The sequence below is a fragment of the Ctenopharyngodon idella genome, chromosome 21, assembly GCF_019924925.1.
Source record: "Ctenopharyngodon idella isolate HZGC_01 chromosome 21, HZGC01, whole genome shotgun sequence".
Lineage (NCBI taxonomy): Eukaryota > Metazoa > Chordata > Actinopteri > Cypriniformes > Xenocyprididae > Ctenopharyngodon > Ctenopharyngodon idella.
Genome location: NC_067240.1, coordinates 28,610,667 through 28,629,988, shown reverse-complemented (window position 1 = coordinate 28,629,988; position 19,322 = coordinate 28,610,667). Strand labels below are relative to the sequence as shown.

The window sequence follows — 19,322 nt, the reverse complement described above, 5'->3', positions numbered from 1 at the left end:
TGTATAGTTTATAAATCCATTAGCTTTCATTAAATCATTTCAATGAACATCCGTGAGTGTGTACTTCATATCAGTGGTGCTTGTATGATAATTTTGCTGTAAATGTTCTGTAGTATTCATCAGAGATTGTGCATAACAAAACTTCTCAGAGCATGTATTAGCTTTTATTCTCAGTATTCACACATGGGCATAAATAATGTTCAGGAAGAGCTAATGTGGTTCCTATGGCAACATGTTTCCTTTTGCATATGAACTGAATGTTTTTGCTGGGATTTAAAAAATATCAAAACAAGTGGATGCCAGCAATAATTTATCCATCTTACTCTTTCTACCCTTAAGGTTATCTGGTAGGATTTTTCCCCCCTTAGATACAAGAGCATCCCCTAGTGATGGCTCTGAAGCACGACATGAAGTTTTGTGTTTGAGGTCTGGTTGAGTGAGGTGATATTCATAATAACTCAGAACTGATAGTGTATTTTCAATACAGCAGGACCTGGCTTCATTGTATTTTGGGTTATTTGTACTCTTAGCAGGATTTTGAGGATTTGTTTCTATTGTTCTCAAAATAGCCCAGCGATATTCACTATGAGTTACACATATTGATTTTATTTTTATTTTTTTCAAACCTTGTATTCAGAGAATACAAGGTTTGAGAAGTAAATGTGTGCTCATGTGCCGGCTTATAGTCTTTGCAATTCCATCACACAATAATTATTAGTACTGTCAAGATGTCTTTAGGAAAAAAATCAATGATTACATTTTATGTCTGAGTTTGTGTGTTTGTCTGAGTGAGTGCATTTGTGTGTGTGTGTCCGCAAGCTTAAATGATGTCATTACTAGGCCAAGAAAGCGAAAAAGCACAGATCACTGCTCTAAACCCTTTCACATTTTCCTGGCTGGGATCTTGCATGCATTCATCTGGATTAAACATTCTTTTGCACTGGATAAATAGCTAGAGCGAGTGTCCAAATCACCATGAACCTTCATGTCATGCAGCTCCCTGTGGCAATGGGGAATATTTGGTATTGGCACTTGAAGCAATGTGTCAGCCTATCTTCATAATGAGAGAAGAGGAGTTGGCCAGGCTTTCCTCGCTGAATAAAAAAGCTTCAATTCCACATATCCGCCGAGAATGAGAGATTACAATATTTTGCCTTTCTTTTAGAGAAATTTTAATGTTCTCTGACTATTTATATCTATCCCTTCTTATCTGTGAAGCCTGCTTTTATGTAATCTCTGCCTCTCCTATACACTGTAAACAATTCCAACCCACTAAAATTGAAAGTTTAATTGGTGCCTTGATCAAACTGGTTTTACAACCTGCAGTGATGAAATAATTGCACTTAACTACTTTGAATTTAAATACCGATGAAACCCATGAAACATAGTAGAAATGACAGAAATTATGCAGTTGAATAAATGGAAACAAAGATGTTGCTGAAACATTATGAAAACATTTTCACAGTATGTTGGTGCATTTTGTATTGCCATCAAAGTTCACTAGATTAAAATGTGATTTTTTAAGACATTAGATCATAAGACATTAATGTTTATTACATCACAGGCTCAAAGTCATTCCTGAACAGAATAACCAGCAGTGCTCTTATGCTCTTCTACCTTGTTCTCTATGTATCTGTGTTACAGGACAATATTAGAAATGCAATTCCTTAGAAGAGGCATATATTCATTCTCGCAAATGATCTTTACATCCTTCATGACATTACACCTTGAAGCGCATGAGACAGCTTATGTGTCAGAAACATTACTGTACTATTTACATGTTCAAGCATATACAGTTGCAAGAACAAGTATGTGAACCACTTGCAGAATCTGTGAAAATGTGCAGAATTTTAACAAAATAAGAGAGATCATACAAAATGCATGTTATTTTTTATTTAGTACTGTCCTGAGTAAGATATTTTACATAAAAGATGTTTACATATAATCCATAAGACAAAAAAATAGCTGAATTTATTAAAATGTCCCAGTTCAAAAGTATGTGAACCATTGATTCTGAATACTGTGTGTGGTTACCTGGATGATCTACGACTGTGTGTTTGTTTTGTGATGGTTGTTCATGAGTCTCTTGTTTATTCTGAGCAGTTAAACTGAGCTCTGTTCTTCAGAAAAATCCTCCAGGTCCCAAAATGTCTTCAGTTTTCCACCATCTTTTGCATATTTGAACCCTTTCCAGCAGTGACTGAATGATTTTGAGATCCATCGTTTCACATGGAGGACAACTGAGGGACTCAAACACAACTATTAAAAAAGGTTCAAACATTCACTGATGCTCCAGAAGAAAACACGATGCATTAAGAGTCGGGGGGTGAAAACTTTTGAACAGGATGAAGAGGTCGAAATTTTTCTTATTTCGCTTGAATATCTTTTTTTTTTTTTTTTTTTTACTTAGTACTGCCCTTCGGAAGCAACAGAAAATACTTGCATGTTTCCCAGAAGACAAATTAAATACAATTTGCCTTGATCTTCAAATTCCAAATGTTTTCACCCCCCATCTATTAATGCATCGTGTTTTTTTTTCTGGAGCATCAGTGAATGTTTGAACCTTTTTTAATAGTTGTGTTTGAGTCCCTCAGTTGTCCTCAGTGTGAAAAGATGGATCTCAAAATCATTCAGTCACTGCTGTAAAGGGTTCAAATATGCAGAAGATGCTGGAAAACTGAAGAATCTGCAGGAGCTGGAGGATTTTTCTGAAGAACAGAGCTCAGTTTAACTGCTCAGAACAAACAAGAGACTCATGAACAACCATCACACAACAAAAAAACAGCCTTCATCATCCAGGTAACCACACACAGTATTAAGAATCAATGGTTCACATACTTAAGAATGGGGTTATTTTAATAAATTCAGCTATTTTTTTTTGTCTTGTGGATTATATGTAAACATCTTTTATGTAAAATATCTTACTCAGGACAGTACTAAATAAAAAATAGCATGCATTTTGTATTATCTCTTATTTTGTTAAAATTATTAACATTTTCACATACTTTTTCTTGCAACTGTACATCATCACAAAACTGCTCACTAGTTCACACATTCACTATACTGTATGGTGCATGTGAGTGGAAATGAGTGAATTCAGACACGGCTGTAGGCACTATACTGTAGAATTACGTGAATGCAATGTCATGTACAAGAAGTCAAACTACTTCAGCCAAAGAGACACTCGTACATCAGCATGTTTAGATGAATTTTTACTTCTATTTGAAGTAAACTATGCATTTTTACTTCCATTTGAACTAGCACCCTAATCTTCTCCACTCCAGTTTTTCCCTTGTGAATCATAACTCTCGACTCTCTGAAGTTTGAAGTCGAGTTTTGAAATGTACCACTTCTGCCTGTGTTATTTTGTTAGCAGAGCAAACATTTCTTGAAATAAAGTTACCCTTTTCCCATAGAGCTCTCAGGACTGAGCTCCATTGCATTATTAAATTATATATGAACTTATATGAGGCTTGCTCGGAATTACCCCGCTGGAGCTGTGCCGAAGCAAAATGGCTCTATGCTTTCAACTTATAGCCCTAGTATTGCTTCTGACTCATTCAATTCTGTCCACGTACATGGTCACATGTCTCCATTATCAAAGGTCCACTGCTTCTCCCACAGTAGGTGTTAGATGGTATAGTAGGTCTGCCCAGAGAGGAGAGCAAAGGTCAGACATGACCGCAGGCAATATGACTCGCCGACATAGACTTGCAAAAGCTTCATGACATTAACAACCTGCCATTTTCTAGGAGGCAGTTAGGGGTGTGGTTGTAGGGAAGGTTGTGCTCCTCACAGTGCCTTGGGTGTGCATGATTCACAAAAGGACAGATGAATGCAAACAGTGGGTGAAACTGAGACTGAGTGCTAATGAATGGTCTTGCAGCTTCTAGGCTCAAGTGAAGCCTGATGCTTTTTGATCTTAGGTGCAGATTGATGTTTGCAGTGCAAACATGTTTGTTTTTTTTCTGTCTGTCTTCACTGCAGTCTTTGTTCTTACAATGACCTTGACCCATAGGAAAGAAAAATCACAAATGAGATCTTAATTATTTCACCTAGACAGCAATGAGATTGACTGTGAAGGCCCCTGTTTCAAAAGAAGTCTCAAGACTCTCAACAATATCTCAGATAGTGGCTTTATTTTCTAATATACCAAAATCAGAATCCGTATGAGCTTCTCACCAGATTCTTCCAAGACTATGCTATCCACATTAAGTTTATAGTTATTTCACTAATGCCCCTTGTTTACAACTATGTGATTCCAAAAACAGAATTTACTCCTGATAAAAGTTAAAAGAGAGCAAATGGACCCCATCAGTCCATAAAGGTTCCCAGAACAGGTTTATAGCATTATAAGCACATCAAAATATTCAGTAAACCAAGAAGCTGAAAGCTTAGCATGAGCGTTGGAGGATGTTGGAATCCATCCCAATCTTTTTTTAGTCTTTTCTTTTTTTTTTTTTTTTTCTTTTAAAAAAGGAACACATAAATCCTCAGATTTTCAAATGTTCAGATATTTGTATAGGAATGCTGATAATAATGTGCTAGATTGATGACATAATGTGCCACATATCCCGTCACCATGCCATTGTGGTGACCTCTGCCTTCTCTGATTGAAAAACATGATAATTTGTGAGCATGAAATGGGTGATGTTTTAGGATGAGTGGCGTATCTGTTCCAGCTTAAGCATGCACTGGTTTTGTGTGCTGTTGACTCAGCTGGACTGTCCTGTTTCTATACACATGAGATAAGGAGCATATTTGCCTCTCTAACATACAAACTGGAGGGCACTTCGTATGTTTTATTTTTTATTTGTTTAATTTATTTATGTATTTTATAAAATTAGATTAAGATAGCTGTTAACTAGACATACTTTAATGAGCTGCATTGTCCTGTGTTGTAATGAAAATAAATTAAATGCTCTTTTCAAGCACTTATAGAAGCAGCTTCAACCTCTCAGTTCTCGTAATTCTCTCTCTTTGATGGCCCAAGGTCAAGCACTAAATAACTTGAATTTTGGCTTTTAGCATTTAGTGGTTAGTAATTTATAATATACATGTTTGTTTTCTAAAAATAGAATGGCCATTGTGAAGACAATGGGCTTGCTATTTTAAGTAAGCATTGCATTTATTCTTGAAATATTTTTCATAAAGTTTGTTGTAATCTTCTAAACATGAGTATTAAACTTCTGTACTTAATTTTGTCAGAAACACAGAAGTATTCAAACCTAACGCCCAGTTTCACAGGCAAGGCTTAAGCCTAGTCTTAGACTAAAATGCACTGTAAAAAACAATAAGTAAAATTTACTTAATTTTTCTTTTGCAAGTTTTTGCACGCATATCTTTTTAAGTAAACTTCAAATATAGAATTAAGTAACTCTACTTAACTTAGTTAAAGAAAATAAGTCATTTTAAGTTGGCCAGTAAAAGGTTGAGTAATTTCTACTTAGTTGAAGTTTCTTTTGCAATACATTTTACTCATACAATATAACACTGAATTAAACCATGCTTTTAAAGTGTATGTTTTACTTAGAAACATCTAAGTAAATAATACAATAGATATTGTGTAGACACCATATCTACATATTAGAAGTAACACGGCACCTGGACACAGAGACCTCAATACTTGGTACAAAATACACAATGACGGTAACATTTGATGGATCGTTTTTGAGTTTGATTGTGGCATTTTGAGTAGAAAATTAACTCCAAATGTCACAAAATGGCAAGTTACTAAACATTAGGGGTGCAACGGTTCAAATTGCTCACGGTTCGGTTTGTATCACGGTTTTATGCTCACGGTTTTATGCTCACGGTTTCGGTACGGTTCGGTATATGCTATGTTCAGGGAAAAAAGGACTACTGTCAAATTAAAATAAAGAAAATAAGAACAAATAATCAAACTACAAGCAACAGCACAAATCAATACAATAGAGCAAAGATTCAAATAAAATAAACAGTGCTTTTCAGGTATCTAACAGTAGTTTTCAGGTACAGAAAATAAATAAAATAAATATAAAATAACACTGCATGTTATCTTTACTGTATAAATTAAATAAAGATTAATCATTATTTAGTTACAAAAGCTATTCAGTCAAGAGCAGTGACTGATTTCTTTGTCATTTGTTGTTTAATTAACATTAAAACACAGGCAGCAGGAATAGGCTTCTTTCACTTTAAGACATAATGCACGATTTTTTTCGACTGTTATACGTTCACTCAAGACATAACCGACTATGTTTGTTAGGATACTTGCCAAGACGGGCATGTTGACATAATTTTTTTGTGAATTTGTCCGTTCAAACGCATGACTTGAAAGAGAACTCCATATTTGCGCGCTGTCTGAGATAAAGGGCGTGCGCGCTTCAGATGAGCACACACACAAATCTTCTCACAGCGCGTGCGAGTTCTCTTTCGCGTCTTGCTCTTTAATGTTTAAATTAGCAAGGCTTAAATGAGTTTAGTTTAAACACAGATAGCAACATGTGCTGTTCAGGTCTTACCTGCGCTTGTGCGCCATCAACACCTGGGTGATGACGCCGTAAATGACGTACATGTTCATATTCGAGCATACGGCACTCGCAGTGAACCAAGTTTACAGAGAGTGACAGTTTTGTCCACGCTTTCATCATTGCTTTTGTAACGTTTTGGGAAGCCAGAATGCGTATTCATTGACTGAAACATACATTATCCGAACTCTGTCTGTTGTACACGTTGCTATTGTCAACAAACCTTGATGTGTCGTCGTTTGAAATGAACCGCGGTGCAAGTGCGTGCCGAACCGTAAAGGCCTTTGCACACTGAGTCCGAAATTCGCATGCGAAATTTTCACACATTAAAAAATAAATACGACCTCACGTTATGTCAATCACGTTTGCACACTGCCTCTGAAACTTTCGTCCGTCAAAAAAAATATTCGGATCAGGTTCGATTTTCTGCTGTTTTTCACATCCGTGGCACGCATTTTGAGAGACGTTTTGACAATTCAGAGCCACCGTACACGAACGCCAAAATCCCGAATGCCATCTGACAAGTTGATCCACGTCGTCTACAGCACAAAGCAGCAGCACTGAATGACAAAGTGTGGAATACAAAGAGACAGAATATAAAGACAGATTGTGCCAGTATCTCTCGGGATAATCCCGCAGCTCCTTGATGAGGTGAACTCTCCTTTCTCTCTATGCAATCTCGGGATTGGATGGACCCAGTATTTCCTCTTTCTTTTTCTCTTTTTAAGAAGAGAGAGGACAACTAAATCGTGCTCACTGCTTGAAGACTTCATTTTGTATTGTTTTGCAAATTTTTTCGCAACGGATTCATTAATACGCGTCGGACTCAGTGTGCAAGGTCTCTGTGCGTGACGAATTTTTAGGATCATGAATATGAAAAAACGCATGCGAAAATTTCGGACTCAGTGTGCAAAGGCCTTAAGTGGAGAACGGTATGGTTTGATTTTTTTTTTAACGAGAACCGTTGCACCCCTACTAAACATAACCATAAAAGCAATGATAAAATAGTGTAAAAACAGCTGGAAAACAGTGAAAAATCAACCTCATTAATTATTCAAGGCCCAGTGCATGATGGGAACACCAGTATCAGAAAAGTTGAGTAGTTTTAATTAATTTTATAATAATTTTTTTACGCTTTAATTTCTACAAGCTTAAATTGAGTACTACTATAGTATTTACTCAGTTTTTTAAAATTCTTGCCTGAACTAACTTTTTCATGTAAAAACTAAACTTTTTTTTTTCTGTAGTATTTACTTCACCATAAAATCATTGCATGTTTGAGCTCTTTTAACTGAAAGCAATTTGTACTGACATATCTTAAAAAAAGCCATTGCTTTGTCTCAAGATGCACACCAGTAATGTTTTTTTCTAAAGCACATTTATTTAATACTGTGTTTTCTGCCTTGCAAGCATGAGTGTTTCCTACAGGAAATTAAAATCTACTTAAGCAAGTGTTAATATGTTTGATAGCTGCAGCTGGTTGGTGCTGCCCAGCCCAACCCAGCCCACTCAAGTTACAACATCGCTAATTATTGTGGAAAAAAGGCAGAACACTAATGACTACCAACAAACCCAGAGGTGCACCATTGTAAAGTTCATCTTTTGACACCCTTTATGCTGCCTTGTGTGTTTTTGCCTTTAATGCTGTACTGAAAGTCTTTCCTTTTCAGCATTTCTACCATTCTCAATCTAGCTAAAATGTTATCAGTATATTAGACAGCATTAAAATTACTCATATTTCACTAGTGCTAACCTCTTTTGCTATTATTGATGTCATGAATATTTAGTTGCTATATATGACAGAATCGCTTTTGAACTGATCTGTGTATAACAGGGATTGTAAGATAACAGTTCAATGTTTGACATTTTCCAACATGGAACATGAACAGTTTTTTTTTTTTTTCTTTGGTATTTAGGTTTCAATTTATTTATTTTTATTTTTGACACTTCAACATTTTTTGTCTATGGACATTTCTGAAAAGTCTCAGTTGGCTCATCTATAGTCCATGTACATGTACAGCTAATACAGATAGGCACATAAAATTACGTAAACGGAGTAGAGAATACATAAAACATGACATGTACCATACAGACAAAGTTACATACACTACTGATGGCAGAGTCCATACATTATGATTATTCCACATATGCCACTTATGGCATTTGGTACACTTGATGTTAGATTGAATGCCTGTACTCAAGAAAATCTATAATCCATTTCAGGTGTCATATAACATCTACTTATAAATGTAATATATGATGAAATTGTGTGTTATATTATTTGAGTATACACTTTATATAACATACCCAAAGAGGTTTGCTGGCAATGCTTGTAGGTTTCAGGTACCAGTCTTGGCCTCTCAGACACGTTTTGGAATTGTACTCTAGACATTTATTGATGCCATCAGGTTCATGTAAGATCAGCATCAGTTTAAAAGATAAACACTTCTGTTCAAATCACCTAAATGGAGTACTGTTTTCTGAAATAATAGGCTTTAAACAGCACAAAAGCTATCTAGAGCCAAGTAGACATTGCGGATATTGTGAACTATGTGTTTTGTGGTTTTTGCTTCCCTGTATTATAAAGTAGCTTAATATGGTCATATAAGGGCTCCTTTCTGTATACTAATGTATTTTTAATTTAAACAATAATAGTGGTGGTTGGATTGTGTGATGGGCTGCTGGTGTTTGTGTCGGTGAGTAGGCGTTACAGAGAGAGAAATAGACTGGGGTGGACTGCTGAAGAACAATATATCGAGAACAGTAGTGAGTGAGGAAATTCAATTCCAGAGAAGAACCTGAAACTTGAATACTTTTATACCAGTTATACCATTTGGTATCTAATTACACTCTACTCTCAAGATCCAATATAGTCATGTAGTAGATTACTATAGCATTGAATATACTTTGAGCTTGTGAATCTGTTATGATATTATTCTTGTGATGGTCTTTTAGCTGGATGAAAAAGAAAGATCCATCTTCATAAGCACTAGGTTCAAGAAGGAACTCAATGTTGCTTCAGTTGCTGATGTTATGGGAACACCTTCAGCATGCACCGATGTCTGAAGCACGTATGAAATCACGCCAATATAATTGACTATGGCAGTCGCATGACCGATGTTGTGGGTAACGCATTAACATGAGTTACATAATCAGATTACTTTTTCAAGTAACTAGCAATGCATTACTTTTAAATTTACAGCAACATATCTTTGTTACTTTTTCATTAAGTACGACACAAGCCTTTCTCTTTAAATTATTATTATTATTATTATTATTTTTTTTTTTTTGTGGTACATGGACAGGGAGCTCGTTCTGCGGGCTGCCAGACTTCATGCCCCAGTGAAAACAAGCGACTGACCTTCTTTCCAGACTTTTCTTTCTAGACTCTCCATAAGATAAAGAAGATGCCAAAAAAAATTGTGTATTTTTTATGTCCCATCTAGGGGTTGGGACATAACATAAAGGCAACAAAGCATAGCTGTGCATCTTATATTTCGATTATTAATCCAAAATCATAATTTGGTTCAGTAAGACGGAGAAATAAATAAAAGATAAAAAAAACAAACAGAAACAATGGAATAAACTAACAGGAAGCAAAAACTGTGAAGGTGGGTTAAGGCTGAACATAACAAACAAAAGTCATCTGAACTAAAGCTGAAAAATAACTCTACATATCCTAACCAAAAAGAAAATAAATTTTCAATAAACTTCCCTCACTCCTTCACTAACAAAAACATGAGAGAAATGCACAAGAAAGAAAAGCAGCATCTGCCTCCTACAGCTTCCACTGTAGTCTTCTTTTAGGAACAAGTTAAGGTGTTTACCTACATCGGCGATTACACCAAAAGAACTACTCCTACTAAAAGAAAATGTCATACAACTGAATTTTCCACATTTTCAAGTAACAATAACATTTTGGACCAGCGAACACCAAACAGGCCAAACACACGGGTGCACACGACTCTCTCTTCTGGTCTGCATCAGCACCCTTTTAAGGAGGATAGGATCAACAATCAACCAGTCCTCAGCGTCAGTCACTCCAGCTCATCATCTCATTAATAAATCCTAAGAAAAGAGACTGAAGCAAATCAGACAGGAGTAAAGGGAGAGAAAAACACAGCCATCTTCATTTATCATATGATGTAAAAAAAAAAAAAAAAAAAAAAAAAAAAATATATATATATATATATATAATATTGGGAGTTTTTTGCAAATCCTGCAGAGAATATAACAAGTGTGTGGGGATTTAATTTGTTTGAAGACTGGAGCAGTTACATAAGGTGTGGAAGTTTCATTTGATTACTCATAACATGTGAGCTGTCATTACATTACTTCACAGTTCTAGCAGTGAAATGTCAGCTGGTACATGAGTATATGACTGAGACCAGATCAGACTTCTTGTACTTATGAGGTTTATGGTTGCTTGGAAACAAAATTGTTAGAAACAAGTGTCAGAGAGATTAAAAATTATGTTACATCTTCAGCTGCCATCCACTTAGTGTGGAATGATTTGTTAGAGAATCATTGTCTCGAGAATCTGAATTATAAGAGAAACACAAAAATAGACCTCAATTCTTTGTCTCCTTTAATAGCTGTTCTGAAAAAGCTATAAGCTACACATCATTTAATGTGTTCAAGCTACAATCAAGGTAATATATGGAAAAAGTTTTTTTCCCTTTCGAAGTGGAACTTTGATGCTGCCACATGAAGTTGATGCTATGGGGAACACCATCAGCATGACTGGTGTCTGAAGCACGTATACCAAACATGCCAATTTCATTTACTGACGACAGACATTGATGTCAAAAGTGAAGCACCCGTGAGTACTAAAGGGTGCCTGTAATACACGTCATCAGCTTTTTTTGTCTTCAAGAGCCGTTTATTTTTATAGCGTGTGGTGAAGGTGAACAAAATGGAATCAAGCAACAAATGTTTCAGGTAGTGTGTCTCTCCTTGTCCTCGTTTTCTGACACCTGAGGACAGACATAATCTGTGCATTGGGAGTGGAGTGGATCACGTGTGTTTAGCACTCGAGGGTGCTGGATGTGCCCATTGTGACAAGTTTACAATGAAGAAGCTCCACTTACGTTTAGCCCTCTTCTCGAGGGTACACAGCAGAGACTTAAGTCACGGGGATCACAGGTCGAGCTGGCCGAGGAAGAGAGACATCGTTCTTTCTCATTCCTCAGTTACTGGCTCAAGTGATCTGCTGGATCAGGAGGTCCTGTCTTTGGCATCTTCTGGTCCAATGGAGAGCATGCTGCTGGTAAAATCTCCTGCTGCTGAGCCCTCTCCTTCTGTTAGCCCCACATAAGGGGAACTGCTGGATATGGCCCGCACCACAGCTAGATTGGATCTGGCTTTGAGGCGTAAGAAACTGGGAGTCGCTCGGGGTAGACTCGATGAGTGATTCTTGTCAGGCCATAATTGACCCTCCCCCATGAGCCTTCCGTTTCTTCCAGAGCTTCACGCCAAAGTGGAGAAGTCTTAGAAGAAACTGTATTCAGCTAGTGTTTTTCCATTCCAACATTTGAATTGAAGAGGCACTGGTTAGCAGTTGAAGAGATACTGGCCAGCTATCTCTCGCAGGGAGAGACATCTTTTCTGAAGTCTCCAGTCTTGCCATCTAGGCCGCTATAGACTACCTTGCCCTTGATTGGCAAGGAGTATGCAGCAGCGGGTCAGGCTAGAGGTACCTTCCACACAATGGCTGTGTTGCAAGCATACCAGGCCGATCATACCAGAGATCTGGACCAGGGGCAGGGTTTGTCCGTCAAAAGACAGAGCCAGAAGGAGAGCTTGGCTACTCATGCTCCTCCACCTCTAGGGCACAGAGGAGGCGTGATGCTAGAAAGGAAGGTGATTAATAAGAAACTGTCAGGAGGGTGTGGCGGCACACAAGGTTGTTTGTTTTTTATCTCTCCCCAACTATTGTTGGGTATTAAAGCAGGGAAAAACCTCCCCTTTGCAAGAGTGCTTATTTGTGGTTTGGCAGTTCTAATAATTGGAAGAAGTTCGCTATAGCGTCTTATCTTGTTATCTGTCGCATACTATGGTCTAATGTTTAAAGGGAAGGATGCAGTGCTAGCCATTGTGGGACTTAGGTAGAGTGCTTTTACTCAAGGCAGGGTTGGAGCTGCTCTCCTGTTACATTGGGGTCTTTAAGTAGAGCCCAAGATCCCATGTGGCTCCCTTGGGATTAAGAGTCTGAGTGATGAGAGTTACTGGGCACGCTGCATTACCCTGGTCTCATTTTTCTCCTTTTCCTTAGTATAAGTAGGGATGTAGATTCTCCCTTGGAGAAGAGGCAACGTCGAAGGTTGTAGCCTGAAGAGCTAATTACTTTAGAATACCCCTTAGGGTTGAGTAAGGTGAACTGAAGTATGGCAGACAATTTGCATTCCCCTGTTTAATTATTTCCCTTCCCAACTGTCTTTTGCTCCACTTCGGTTGGGTAATGCGTAAATTCTTTCTAGTATAATTCATGTTCAAAGAACCTGACAAGTAGAGGTAGTTTGCCTGATAGCATCCCTCCTTGTTATTAAAACACTATATAACTTAGATGAGTAAATGGAGTCTTTTTGGATCCTGAAGAAGTATCTGCTCAAGCAGGACGTGAGCACTCTCCCTAACTGCTCTTGGGTATTTAAGTACAGCTGAAGCTCCCCTGCACTTTCCCTAGGGGTTGAGTTTTGATGGTGAGAGTCTTTGCCAGTTATATTATGCTGCTCTTGTGTTTGCATCCATTTTGATCAAGTTGAGGGTTATATTCTCCTCATGGATGTAGTGGTAATATGCTTTGTAAAGGTGCTGACATAGCTGAGCCATTTTGCCTTAGAGCTCTGCTCTTGGTCGCTATGTCTCATTGCCATGCCTAGGGCTTGCCTGCATGTCTCCTTCAGACAAAAGAGTTGATGACGTATATTACAGGTGCCCTTTTAATATTAAGGGCACTCCACTTGTGACATCATGGACTGTTGTCAGCCAGTGAAATTATCATGAAACTCCATGATGCAGTGTCTTGTTCCCCGTCTCAGTGAACTGTGGTTACATATATAACCTAGACATTATCTAGTATCTATCTAGTAACAATTGTTTCCCAAAATTCTAGTAAATTTGTCGCACATCCATTGTTTGAATGATGGTTCAACAATAAACTTAATGACGTCAAGTGGTGGTAATGAGGTGATGTAATAATAAGTTCTACTAATTAAATTGTATAAAATTTAATGAATTATAGCACCTTTATGTGGACAGATAGCACTCATTTTTTATCTTTTAGCACTTTTATATGCAATGTATTTGGCATATACTTTACTTCCATATATGCAGTTTGACCAGTAAGCAGTTTTCTGCATGTGATTCCGCTGTGAATAGCGAACATGGCATCTGAAGTCTACTTCGCTATTTTTTTTCTCCATCGTAATGCTATATTTCTGTATGTTTGAGTCCATCACAGGTTCCATTGTAGGTCAAACTCTGGGGTTCCCCCAGGGGTAGAGCATATACACACATGTGCACTTTAAAAATAGTGCTTTCGTTCTTTTGACAATGATTGTACTGCATGTTAGCTTGCTTAATTTGCTCAAGAGCATGATCTAAACATTCTAAATGTTTGTTAATAACATAATGTTTTCTGAAAAAAAAGAAGGCGGCAGTCAACTGCAAGAGCAGTGCAGCACCCGGACAGTGCTTAGGGTTTGCAACGGAGCATTATGAATGAAGCTTAATTGACAACAGTTCTATGCTGACCTCATTAAAACGATCCCACAGTGACACCCTAGTTGGCATTGTGAAATTGCAGTCCTTACTAATTGTCCTTCTAGAGTTGCCGTAGTTTAGTGTTGTGTCAGTAATTATACAGAACAATATATTTTCCTGCCATGCTGTTTGATGTAACGAAAGGCTTTGAAAACAAATGTCTGTGAGTATTTAGTTCAGTATTTTTCATTGTTAATAGTGTAAAATGTAATTTAAAGAAACCTTTAATTTTTTTAAAATGTTTAAAGGTGCAATATGTAAAATTTTCTGTCCGCTAGAGGTCGCTAGAGGCCTATTCAAAACAAAGGCGTAGCTTGATGACGGCAAGTTTGAGCGCGGAATCTTGGGACATGTGGTCTTCACCTCACAGCCGGTGGAAACAATCGGGATAGGACTCGGACAGAAATCATGTTCATGGATGCGATTATTAACGTTACTGTAGTATGAAGCAGAGCAGGACCGAGTGTTGTTGGAGCGATTGCGCAACACATGCCTCAAGCAGCAGAACTTTTATTATGCCACAGTCGCCGGCGCTGCTTCCGCTTTTCCGTTCAAGCGTATGAGGTAACACAGCTCTGTTTATCATATTAGATACATTTGAGTGTGTTGAAAATGATGTTATAGCGTTACTCTGTGCGTTCACTCGGCGGCTGCTGTGAGACACTTGTTTGAGACACACTGCAGTAAGATAGATCGATTTTAGATTATCATATTAAATGCTGGATGACTTGTGTTGATAAATGGCATGGAATTAATTTTAAAACGTATTGTATGATGGAGAACATGCTGTATTACTGTTACTAAAAATAAAGCTGCATCTGATTATGCTGTGTTAGCTACTTGACAAAATAGAGTTTTTCTCTGAGGCATGGTAATGCATGGTACTCGCAAAAAATCAAGAAAATTAGATTTAAACAATAAGACTAAACGTGTTGAGCTATATAACAATAATTATTTTTCTGTCTATAAATATATCAGAACAGTTGTTCCCTTGTCTATTAAAACATGTAATATATTAAAGCGTCTTTGGTGTTTCAATGGTTTCTACAAAATAAAACTGGAAACCGAGGGTAACGCGGGTATGACGCAATTGACAGGCGACTCCTCACACATCCCGCAGCCTTGGTTAAAATAATTTTTTTTTCAAGATTTACAAATAGTTGGAAACATTTGGGATATTGTAAGTACTCAAGTGAACAAAACATATACTGGCCTAGTGGTTTTTGGATATTTTACTGCAAAATTCTTACATATTGCACCTTTAAACGTATAATTGTATTTGTGAAAAGATTAAATCACAGAGCTGGTTTGTTTGACCATCTGTAGGGAAATTGTCATTTTGATTATGTTGTATGTAACAACTGAATTAAGACACATTATTTGACATTCTCTTTATTTGTATGTTCAGTTTATCAGTGCTTGTAATGCTTGTAAAGGCGAATGAACATATTCTGTATCTGAGGCTAAATCCCTAAATATCAAGAATGTAATAGCGCATATTATATTTTTCTAATTCCAAACAATTGGCCACTGATTGGAACCATCTGATAATCACTTCCTATGATTCGATACATCTCTCATCTTGATGCTCACATAAACCGATCACATTTTAATGATGCAAAAGGTGTGTGCGCACTCACGCCGTGAGGCGAATAAGAAAGGCTGAGCGGTGGCAGCAGAGTTTCATTTTTCACAGGGCTAGAGAAAAATAATAATGCGGTTACAAGGTGTGTATAATTTGAGGTACTGAAGTGGAAACTTACTGTGACAGGTGATTGATTTTGTGTTTGTTTTGGGTGGGTTTTACACTTGTTCTAGTTCTGTGTTTGTTCCCATGGTTTTTCTTTGACTTGATCATGATTTTCACCTGACGTTCATTTCCATTGAATGGTTTGCCATGATATTCAAACCCTGTGTTTGTTCAGTTGATTGTACATTCGCATCACATTTTACCCAGTTGTTCTTTTCCTGTTTTGCCCAGAATGTTTTGTTTCTGAGTTTAAAAGTTAAATTGTTTCAGCCAACAATTAGATCCTGTCCATCTCATCTTTACTGCAACCGACCATGAGACATACATAGTAAGGTCCCGAAATCTAGAATCATCAGAATACATTTCTAAAAAAAAAAAAAAGTATTTTTTTGTTGAATCCTCACTGACCCCCTATGAATTTAAAGTTTCTTCACAGTAAATAAAAATAGACATTGTCTATATTATGTTTGTCAAGTCTCTGAAATCATACAAGAGCTTTGTGTGAGAAACAGACAGAAGATGTAATCCTTTATTCCATCCGTTATAAAAATCTCCCCTTCCGTCATAGCTCTCAATTCTCATTTGAAGAGGTGTTGTGCCAATTTTGACAATGTTGGCTTGTAACTGAACAGAACATACTAGTCCGAATAATCAGAAGCTCAGATGAGATCTGAGAGATGTGGCTGAGGGTAAGATATTCAGTGAATGTCAAATATGTAATACTGTTCTGTGGCTTCAGAAGACTTAAATTATGCTGGAATAAGTTGTAAGGTTTACTTTTTTTTTTTTTTTTTTTTTTTTTTTTTGACATACAGCATTAATGACAGCATTTTCAGGTTAACTAACATTTCAAACATTTAGCAGAATGTATGACACTTTTAGAAAACATATTAAGCTATACATAATATGTTCAAACTTTTGTATTTTAAATGTGCCACCAATGTGAATACTTAAGCATCAGTGTGGGCAGTGTATGTTTTCCCTCTCCCCATGATGTTTTAGCCAAATGTTTGAATTTAGACAGCCGTTCACAGAGAACAGAAGTCAGGGGATTCGAGACACTCTGTTTGCTGAGACAGCAGACTAGAGACGTATGGGACATTGTCCAGAATCAAATATGTTCCTCTACTGGAACACAAAAGGAATGCTCTAATACAGAGGGATCTGCTAAAAAAATATTGCTTCTGCCTTTCACTGGTGTCTCATAAATCCTTGTTCTATCACAGGGGCAAACCAACATGTCGAATACTCCCTAATCCCAGATAGGCAACTAGTTTTCCACTGGGGTTGCATTCACACAACACAAACTAACAAAAGTCACTCTCAAAATTCAGTCGTGAGTCTTGAAATGTTTTTTTGGTTATAGATGTAGTTCTTGGGGAAAAAGAAGAAGAAAAAGAAGGAAAAAAAAAAGAAAGAAAAACAACTATGTATGCTATGAACAACCATATTTAGTGGAAAGTGACAACCATATTCTGCTGCTATGTGAAAGTTGCATTGGAGATTTTTGTCTTCACCACTGGCCTATCATCTGGTTTCCTCACAAGTAATTTTTGTCCTGAACTCTCTTTCTATTGCTTTCCTGTCTTCTGCATGTTTACCACACCCTGCTGTTTCTCTCATCACTTCCTCTGCCTCTGTCTTCCTCTCTCTCTTCATCATCCCCCTCAGTCCCAGTCTTGAGAGCTCTTTGATCAGCAGCATCTGAAAGCACTCATGGATTTTCAGCTGTGAAATTAAGCCGCCTTCCAAACCATGTCCAGGGTTTTTAATTAAAGATTTAAAATGAGTGACTTTTCCCCCCCACATCATTTGCAGGAAACATTGAAATGACTGTCATACTTTCAAAAACTTTGACTTCCTTTTACAGAGTGGAGTGACATAAAGAAAAGAGAATTCTTTTGATTTTATATTAAAGAACCAAGATGCAGGGGAAGCATACTATTGGATTTGGTTTATAATGTGTCAAGATTCATTCATACAATTTGGAATAATTTATTATTTGGCCACAGTTGATTAAATAATGTGCTATTTCTTTCTTTAAAATTTTAATCAGGTTAAATAATTGCATTGAGTTGTGACAACTCTTACAATGCAATAATTTAACCTGATTAGAAATCTGAAAGAAAGAAAGAAAGAAAGAAAGAAAGAAAGAAAGCACAATATATAAACAATTGTGGAAAAGAATGAAAGGAAATGGTGGATCCAAATACACTATAAAGTGTCTAACAGATTGGCTTATGTGGTTTAGCCTTCAAAATCACATGTGGGTTTCCACTCCCTTAAATCTTATGACATGAATGAGTATATTGTGAACACGAAGTGCACTAGCAAAGGCCTTGCTCCACTAAATCTACCATTCCAAGGGACATAGCCAAATTTGTCTTGTTTAAATATGCTGTGACTCAAACAAACCATAAAACACCACAAATGCACCATAAAAGTATCCATAAAGTAATAATATCATAAAAGTAATACTAAAATTGTAATATTCATTTGTAATAATACTACATCATAGTAATAATAAAAGTTTGAATAAGATATCCCTGACAGAGTAGATAAAGATAAGATTTTCAGCTATTAACAACTTAAATCTTACCCTGTACCTCATTATTGTATACTGACAGAGAGTTCTTCAAATGCAACACATCGTTGAACTCCTTCGGTACTGCTTTTTGCCACTTTTGCAATAATCTATTGTCATTTCACTGTCTTTTAAGGATTTATTAACAACATTAAAACATAATATGCCTTGACCATTCCAAAGGACATACAGTAATTTTTGCGGTTGTCTCCTTAATCTTGCAAGCCGGACTTGCATCCACGCTTTTGCTTCCTGTGTCTCTTTTGCATCTGATGCCTGAACAATTCTTGGAGAACCCAGTGTCCTGGCTATCTCCTCCGGTATATTGTGTGAGTGCTCAGACTCACTCGTTGTGGTCTGTTTAAACGATTATTTCACTTTCAATTGAAAATTACACCAAGCTTTGCCATCCTAGGTATATATGACTATCTTCTTTCTGATGAACACAGTCGGAGATATATTAATAAATATCCTGGTGCATCCGAGCTTTGTAATGACAGTGAACAGGGGTCACGAGTATGAGCTGAAGAAAGTGTCTCCATCCACATCCATCCATCATAAACATATTCAAGTTACGAAAAAAGTGTAAACTGGCATCGTGTCAGTTAAATTTTTTTCGTAAGTTGAATACAGAAGGCGTAGGATGTAGCGTAAGCTTTTTGAACTGCAAGAGTTTTGGCGGAAGCTAGATATTTTACTTCATAACTTGTTAAAT

The 19,322-nt window shown here is 37.0% G+C and overlaps 1 protein-coding gene across 4 annotated transcripts in view; it reads left to right on the top strand.

Moving 5' to 3' along the window:
• Window positions 1-19,322, top strand: part of LOC127503994 (gamma-aminobutyric acid receptor subunit beta-2) — a 117,128-nt gene that overhangs the window by 2,886 nt on the left and 94,920 nt on the right. The window lies entirely within an intron of this gene.